The sequence below is a fragment of the Palaemon carinicauda genome, chromosome 12, assembly GCF_036898095.1.
Source record: "Palaemon carinicauda isolate YSFRI2023 chromosome 12, ASM3689809v2, whole genome shotgun sequence".
Taxonomy (NCBI): domain Eukaryota; kingdom Metazoa; phylum Arthropoda; class Malacostraca; order Decapoda; family Palaemonidae; genus Palaemon; species Palaemon carinicauda.
The window spans coordinates 74,542,803-74,552,802 of NC_090736.1; positions in this window are offsets into that span (position 1 = coordinate 74,542,803).

A 10,000-nucleotide genomic window follows, 5' to 3' on the forward strand; every position below is an offset into this window, starting at 1 on the left:
AGGTAGGGAAATGTTCTGTGTGCTTGCTTCCAATTTGCATTTGCCACAGTTTTAATTTGACTTCAAATGATTTCACACTGGAAAGCCCTGAACTTAGAAACTGATTTGGCCCCTTAAGACTGATATTTAGTTTTGAGAGATACTTTGTAAGGTCCACCATGAATGCGATATCACAGAGCCACATCTCATCACTGAGTTCCTTTTCAAGTATTCCCTTTATCGCCATGGATAGCTTTATTTCCTCCTGAAGTGTATAAAATCGCATGGGCATGTTTCCACGACTTAGCAAACGAACTTTACGATAATAGACAAGGTCACAAAACTAACTCAACGTAATTCAGTAGCCCCTTAGACTATCGCCTGTTTAATCTTCTGCTTTTCATAAAAATAATGGAAGATACTACTACTGGCATAACCCTGTTAAGCTAAGTTTCGGTGACTGTGCACACAAACTCTGCTGCTGTTTAATGCAGTGACATCCCATTGAATTATCAGGGTCAATACCAACACGACTGAGCTTTTCAAATGTTAGCCCAAATCTATTCATTGATGATTTGAGTCTCTTAAACAAGTCTTCGCCATTTGTAGTGCCATGCATAGGCTCCAAAGAAAGCAACTCTTCTCTTGTCTCAAATTCAGCAGTTTCCCCACAAATGAAAATAGCCAGCCGAGCAGTATTTTTTATGTCTGTTGTTTCATCACAAAGCAATGAGTAAAAAAAGGAAATATCTTGCATGGTCTGTTAGTGTTCTTTCAATGTCTTTAGCTATGTCACAAATGCTATCAGAAACAGCTCTGCGAGACATTCTAACACTCTTAAACAATTTAGCCTTTTATGGTATAAGCAACTCTACAGCAGCAACCAACCACTACTTTACAAATTCTCCTTCTACATGGGATTTCAATTTTTTTGCGATAAGCTTAATTAAAACAAAACTAGTCAGAACAATTTTAACTTTATCACAACAAGGTCAGGAGAAAGTGGCCTGTTGGGATTCCAAATTCCTCTTCTTAAGAGCATTTATTTCATATACACGTAATTGCCCTTGTAACTTGCGTAATTTTGCGTGCTTTGAATTATAGTGCCACTTCACAATTGCTTTTTTCAACATAGACAATGCCTTCCAACAGTCGATAGACAAAGGTTTTCTCGGCATTTTAATAATAAAAAAAAAAATAGTCAATAGTCCAGTGCTACACAAGAACTTCACCAGTGTTCAGCAGTAACTGTGGTGTAGTCTAAATTGAAAGGGAACTGAAACTCCGTCTGCAATACAAAGTAACCTGAACCCATAGATGAGCCTCTTACCCACACACCCTCTGTCGAGAAACGTACGGGTACACGAAACTTTATCTATTTAACCGTTGTAGCTGAATATGAACTATTAACCCTGTAAATATAAACTTATAAAACTCCCTAATCTATAAGTCTAGTATGGCTGTGCCACAATAAATTGATCACTTTACTAATTAGACTGTCTCTGAATTTTTATACCTATATATATATTGACACCATGGGTATACCAAAGGATTTACCTGCATATGACACGAGGTCCGGATAGAAAGACCTCCCCACAACAGCCATAGAGGATTAATTGGCTAAGATCACCAAAAGATACCTCGCTCCTTGTAATGTGCGGCGCCTATCTAACTAAGACAGGTGACTCCTGCCGGTCCATACTAATTTCAATAAGATCATCCGCCAGCCATCAAGAGTAAAAACCGCAAAAACATATTGTCTGTCGCTTTAAACCCATTCTGCTGACAGTAATTTCATCGAGATTTAGGGTTGGCATTTCCTCCACGCCTATGGTTCTTTTTACTCCACTGAGTTGCTCATCCGCTTATATAACCTAACCTTTGGCAAACATGGATTAATATGATATACCGCCTATCACGGTGTATATATACATACATACATATATATATATATATATATATATATATATATATATATATGTGTGTGTGTGTGTGTGTGTGTGTGTGTGTGTGTGCGTGTGTGTGTGTGTAATACATCAAAACCTAAGAAGAAAGAAAAAACCGTTCTATACGTACATAAATAAAACGGTTTTTTCTTTCTTCTTAGGTTTTGATGTATTACACCCACTCACGCGCACACACACACACACATACATATATATATATATATATATATATATATATATATATATATATATATATATATATATATATATATATATATATATATATATATATATACATATATATATATATATATTATATATATATATATATATATATATATATACATATGTAATATTGTCGACTTTGACATATAAAAACAAGTGGTTAAGTAGTTGAGAATTTTATCCTGCAGAAGTAAAAGGGTGCAAAGGAAAGAGCCCTTTACACTAACTTATTATTTAGGACACGCCGAGATATCTCGCACTGAAAACACACCACCCAAGATATCATGTCTTCCACATTGCAAAAACGGAAAGTCAATGGATGTTTTGGGACTACTATGAGATTCAGGGCCTCTGTAACACGGTTTTTTGGACTTTGCTCCTTATCAATGCATCGGATGTAGCTGAAAGTTGACATATGTATATTTTACAACCACACACTAATTTTGTCAGCATTATCAATAACCTAAACCCGATAGTTTTAATTTTTATAGAGTAAAAATGATCTAGCCGACGCCATGGCCAGTGATAACGAGCCAAGAGTTGAAAACATTCATTACGTAAGCAATGTAAACACCTTTTGACAAAATTTTGCCCCGCCCATCCACCAGACACCCATTCACCTTGTTTCATCTGCTCTGAAACCCATAACAGTCAAGAATGGCTAACAGGATTTGGAATTGCCCCCGTGGCTGCAAAACTGCATTTGTCTTACGACTTGCAACTTTATACAGTCAAGAGAAAGCCCGTGGCCATATTTACTATAGCCTGAATAGGTAATTATTCAGTTTCTAGTTTAAATCCAATGTTTATGGTCTGATTTGTATTTAGCGTAACATGATTATAATACTTGTAATGTCATTCAGACTTTTGAACATTTCCATTAACTATTCACTATGCCACCAAGAGAGAGAGAAAGAGAGAGATTGTATGTAAACAGTCTTTATATAACTATTTTTGTTAAAATAAGAATTTCGTGCTAAACTCTCCATCAGACCAACGGATCATCCGATATAATTTTTTTTTCTTCTTCTTAGGCCGTACGACCGTGTTGGCTATGTTTTGGGCATGACTGCATTTTGTAAATAAATCAGGAATAGTTTTAGGAGTTTTATTTGTACATCTAATGGGAATTTATAGAAGTAAAGTGAACATAATTCATTTATCCTTTAAAATAATTACTACATGTAGCATAAAATTGCTTGACATTGGATATAGAAAACCGGGAGCTAGCTTAAGTTTATTTAACAATTTGAGCCCGAAAGGTTTGAGCATTGGATTCCATGCGTTTTATGGGTGTCATTACAAAGAGGCAAGTCTTAAGTGACATGGCTTGTACGGTGACTAGGGGTAGCCCCTCAAACCCCCCATCAAAATTTATTTTATTTAACAACTTGAGCCCAAACATCAAATAACATTTTATCAAGTGGCCCTTGGATAAGGATTCAAATCCCATCAGTTAAGACCAAAAATTCCTGTACGTTGATTAATTAAGACACTAATTAATTACAGCCAATTTCAGTTTTATTTAACAATTCAAGCCCAAACTATTTTCTTTCATATAATGATACTACTAGATACAGTGAAGAGAAAAATATAATACAAGACCAAAAATATTTGTACGGGGGCCATTTAAGACCTCTTATTAATTACCATGGGCTTTTTTTGGTGCCAGATTGCACTTTATCTAACCAACATAGCCCATCCAAAATTTCAGTTGCATATTACTATCTACCAAGTTTAATATCATTTCATACAAGTCAAGACACAATTTACCTGTACATCAGCTAATTAAGACGCTAATTAATTTGACCTGATTACAGTTTTATTTAACAATTTGAGCCCAAACAAATTTCTTTCAAATAATGATACCACTAGTAACAGTGATTGGAAAAATACAACACAAGACCAAAAAATTTTGTACAGGGTACATTTAAGACCCCTTATAAGCAGACCTTAATATGTCAATTACAAAATAAAAGTGCATTCTTTGATCTTATCTCACTAGTGTTTGACTAGTGGTTTTTGTTAATAAACATCTCGCATAATCCAAGAGTTGCATGCTACTGTCTTCCAACTATAATATTTCCTACAGCTCAAAATATAAATTATCAGTACATCAGAAAATTCAAAACAATAATAATTTTATTTAATTACAGTATTATTTCATAATATAAGCCCCCAGTAATTTCTTTCATAGATTCTACCACTAGTTAAACTCAGTAGGAAAACACAATTTAAGACAAAATATATTTGAACATTTGCCATTTAAGAGCTACTCTCTTGATGAGAATGCCTCGTTTGTTAGTGGCAAAATATATATTACGCATTACTGTTCACAATATGGGAAACATAATAAAGCATATGATGCTAATCACTCTTAGCTTTGAATAAAATATAAAATATTGAATATAATACACGCATAGACGTGTATAGAAAAAAAACAATCAGTTCAATTTGAATTTTTCATTCCATAGTTTTTTAACACAGCATTTTAATTCATGTTTTATCTTACACAGTTAAATAACGATAATTGCATGTAGAGCAACAGCCATAAACATTAATCAAACCATAGAGTAGTCATGGATATATAGGTAAACATATTTTCACATTAAAGAAATCAGAAGTATTCTAGTCATCACAGTCAGAATCAGTATCTGTTTCTAAGCCACTACCATACACAGTCTCTATCTCACTATCACTATCACCTATTTCTTTGTCATTTGACACTGAACTACTATCATCATCCATAGCAGACACCACTTTCTCTGGAATCTGATCACCATCAAACATCTTAGGCTCATATTTTGATTCCATCAAAATCCAACCATCAATTTCAGATGGATCCTGTTCAATCATGTTTGAGTTGGCACTTGACCACATTCGAGCAACAAAAGAACACCTTCTTATATGCTGAGAAAGCTCAGCTTCACAAGGTGGGATGAGACACCCATCAATACCACTCAACCTTTCCAACATATTTTTGCAGCCAGGTTTAGGACTGAATGCCCTCTCAACGACTTTGTAGCGGTATTCATTCAACTGACATTGATCTCCCTTAAAACCATAGAGGCATGCCGTAAATCTCTGGAGAGCCTTTTCAGCAGTGACTGAGATGTTTTCACATGTTCCCATCTCTGCAAAAGCAGCCTGGACATCAGCAGACTTTTCAAGTAGTCCTAGTGGACGCACTTTCCCTTTTCTAACAAAGGCGGATGTATAGTCAGAGCCCGTGAAGGCATGAAATCCTGGCAAAGCTCCACAAACTTCCACACCGAGCTCTTTTGCTAGTAATGTTATATCAATATAGCGCCGTGTGTCCTTCCCAGTTGTTCCAACATCCATCCAAACTTTCATTTTGTGTTTTATGACATGATAAAGCAAAATAACAGCAATATCAGTGTCAGAAGCCCTGACCACAATATTTCTCGATTGTTTTTCTCTAGCTGCATGGTATGCATGTAAACATATCCTAGTATCAGCCTCGTGGTGATTACAAGCCAAATCCTGGACGGCTTCTCGAATGACTACCCCTGTTGGTGATACATGAAAGCTGTGACATTCTGACAAATGGCCCAAATATATTATCCTACTGCCAATCAGTGTGGTATATTCAGGGCGCTGCCATTCATGAGCTAAAAATTCTGCTAGGCTCTGCTTGAATGAGTTGGACTTGAGTCCATCTGCCAAATTTCTGGGACAACGTTGTTCTGGTCCAGTGATGAGGTACCCTTTATCTGTGGCATTCCTTCTCATTCTTTCTGAGTCTTTGATAGATGGTTCAGCATAAGTGTCGAACAGTATATCAATTCTTATTTTTGACAATGCAGTTACATTCATTAAAATCAATCTTGCAAGGCTACCATATGTTGATGTTTTTTGTCCAACCAGTGTATGTAGAATAAAATTGCCATCAACAATGCTGACATCTACAGTCTCAGGAGCCTGGTGATTCAACCGTTTCTCAAGGTTCTGAAGCAATGTGCTCTTGTTGGTTTTAGCCATACTGCCATCAGTTGAGAACATGGACAATGGTATAGGTGTCAGAGGGTAAGAAAATGTGGTCCTTAAGTCAATATCATATTTTGAAGCCACTACTGCCAGCCGTCCCATCAGATCTCTTGTGCATCTTAGTTCTGATATTTTTTTGTTGGTAGTTCTTTTGTTCTTTGCACATTCACTTTGAAAAGTTAACAGCTGTTCTCTTTTGATTGGCTCTTCAAATCTGCTGGGGTGTTTTATACAGGCTTCAACAAATGTTTTAAGTCGGTCTTCCCCGTTGACTTTCACTGCTAAAATAGATTCTTTTACAGAAGATGAAGCTTCTTTACCAGTGAAGATGTTGTATAGGCTATCATTAGTACTACTGTCAAAGGGATTACAGCATTCTTCTATCATGTGCACTAACTTCTCCAAATCTCCCTTATCTCTTTTTCTTCTCGATGCCTGTAGATCATTCACAACATCTTCTTTATGACCCATCTGTACCATTTCTTGTACTTTACTGACACAAGCTGCCCTAGTTGCCTTTGTTACAGCCCATCTCAAACGAGAACTGTAGTTGTTTGTCATAGCTGAGATGCCAGTCATCCTCGATGCTGCATCTGCATTAACTGTCTGCTCGAGGGTAAGGTCGACAGGGATTCTGCTAAAGTTGTGATCTGTCCTTCTGACAGAGAATGCCCCTCCTAAAATAATGCATATTACATCTGAAATTCACGCACCATTAGCTTTCACAATTAAGTTCATATATATGACTTATGCTGTACATACTCATAGACAATAAAACTTTGTGAGTAACCTTTGGACTCTTGGATTATGCGAGATGTTTATTAACAAAAACCACTAGTCAAACACTAGTGAGATAAGATCAAAGAATGCACTTTTATTTTGTAATTGACATATTAAGGCCTGCTTATAAGGGGTCTTAAATGTACCCTGTACAAAATTTTTTGGTCTTGTGTTGTATTTTTCCAATCACTGTTACTAGTGGTATCATTATTTGAAAGAAATTTGTTTGGGCTCAAATTGTTAAATAAAACTGTAATCAGGTCAAATTAATTAGCGTCTTAATTAGCTGATGTACAGGTAAATTGTGTCTTGACTTGTTTGAAATGATATTAAACTTGGTAGATAGTAATATGCAACTGAAATTTTGGATGGGCTATGTTGGTTAGATAAAGTGCAATCTGGCACCAAAAAATGCCCATGGTAATTAATAAGGGGTCTTAAATGGCCCCCGTACAAATATTTTTGGTCTTGTATTATATTTTTCTCTTCACTGTATCTAGTAGTATCATTATATGAAAGAAAATAGTTTGGGCTTGAATTGTTAAATAAAACTGAAATTGGCTGTAATTAATTAGTGTCTTAATTAATCAACGTACAGGAATTTTTGGTCTTAACTGATGGGATTTGAATCCTTATCCAAGGGCCACTTGATAAAATGTTATTTGATGTTTGGGCTCAAGTTGTTAAATAAAATAAATTTTGATGGGGGGTTTGAGGGGCTACCCCTAGTCACCGTACAAGCCATGTCACTTAAGACTTGCCTCTTTGTAATGACACCCATAAAACGCATGGAATCCAATGCTCAAACCTTTCGGGCTCAAATTGTTAAATAAACTTAAGCTAGCTCCCAGACTTAACATAATTTGTTGGTTTGTTCATTATGAGAATTATCAGAGGAGAGGTTTCAGAGTTCATAAAGGTGTACTGCTTTGCTTTTTTTTAAACTTTTGTGTTATTGTTGGCAGAGGTATAACCTTCGTTACGTATAGCCAATCATCGATCGAGAAAGAGGGAAGAAATGCCGTCATACGTTACGTAACGAGTGCGTTCGAAACCTTTTCTCTGAGTAAGTTGGCCGGTCATCAAAAAACGTCACTTTTACATTATAAGTACCAAATTTATTCAACCTACGTAATGCAGAATATAGTCAAAATTTATGTGTAGATATAATGTGCATTCTGAAGAAGCGTTATATTTATGAAATTCATAGATAAAAAATTATTGCGAAAAAACCGTGTTACAGAGGCCCTGAATCTCATAGTAGTTCAGTGTGAGAGCTGTTTTCCATTTCATTCGCGGATAAGGTCGCTCTGGAATGTGCCCATAAATTTGCTACAATAAACATAACTTTTGAACTCTCTCCTTTGCTCCTTTTACCGTGACTACTATAAAGTTCAAGTCATCAACAGGGAGAGTCTCCCTTTCGTATGATCTGTCATTCTAAAAACAGAAGACAAAATCTAAAAGGGTCTTTAGTTGACCTCAGCTTCGGGTTTTTTTTTTTAATTGATACAATGTAGAAGTAAATATTAATTACCTTTCCATATAAAATTATATGGAAGAACAATATTTAGCAAAACAGTGCTTTAAAAAAAATAAACATGGGATCATAATAAAAGACCCAAGGATTTAATTATGAGGGATTTTGACTAACGTCCTAATTCAACTTTATATAAAAAATGTCGTACTATTATGACTATTACTAACACCACTGACAGTGTTGGTGATAAAAGTAACAATCAATAAACCGAAATCATTTCCTTCTCAAAATCCTAAACAAGAACAAATCTTCACCGACAGAAATTTCTCTATAATCGGAAAACGCTTTATTTGAATCGATAATAAATACTTGCTTATGGAAAAAGGATAATACTTTGTGGAAGCGGATGTTTGTACGACTGTATATTCCGGATTGGCAGTGGAAATAATAATAATTTTGAATTTCGATGAAGTTTTTCGTAAATTTCTTTTATCTCGCCAATATAGGTAAACACAAGAGTATTTTAGAAAATAAAGTTGACTGACATGTTCTTCCTTCCATATAAGATACCATAACATTCTGAAAGATTTATTAAAACAGAATAAGAGAAAAACTTAAAACTGTAAAACCAATGAAAAACACAATTATCACTATGATTATTATAATTAGCTCGGCTATAACTCTAGTAAGAAAAGCAGAATGCTAGAAGGACTAGGGTTCATACTGGGAAAATAGCTCAGTGAGGAGTAAGAATAAGCTGTAAAAAATATTACAATAAAGTATTCCTCGCATAGTAAAAAAAAAAAAAAAAAAAAAAAAACATGCAAATATGATTAACACCAATATGCTCCCACAAGGCCTCAGACATACCCTTCCAATTGCATTGGTTTATAGTCTTTATGTACCAGTCCACGACCGCAAACTGCCTTAGTTCTTCGATCTATCATCTTCATTTCCTTCCTCTGCTTATTTTACATTCTTTAAGTACCCATTTTTTTATTCTTAATCCGTATCTGTTGTCTATTAATCTCATTATATAACTTGCACATGTCCATTTCTTTTCTTACATTTTGTTAGAATATCCTGTAATTTAGTTTCCTCTCGTACCCATGTTACTCCTTTCCTTTCTTCGTGTTATTTCAATCATTATTCTTTTCATAGCTTTTTGAATTGTAACTAGCATTTGTTCTAAGGCTTTATTAAGGTTCCAAGTTTCTGAAGCATATGTTAATACTGGTAAGACTATCCTATTAAGCACATTTCATTTTAGAAAAATTGACATTGTACTTTTCACAGTCTCATTTTGTTGACCAAATACATTTGGCAATATATGTACTATACATATATATATATATATATATATATATATATATATATATATATATATATATATATATATATATATATATATATGTATATATATATATATATATATATATATATATATATATGTATATATATATATATATATATATATATATATTTATATATATATATATATATATATATATATATATATATATATATATATATGTATATATATACACATATATATACTGTATATATATATAGTCTATATATA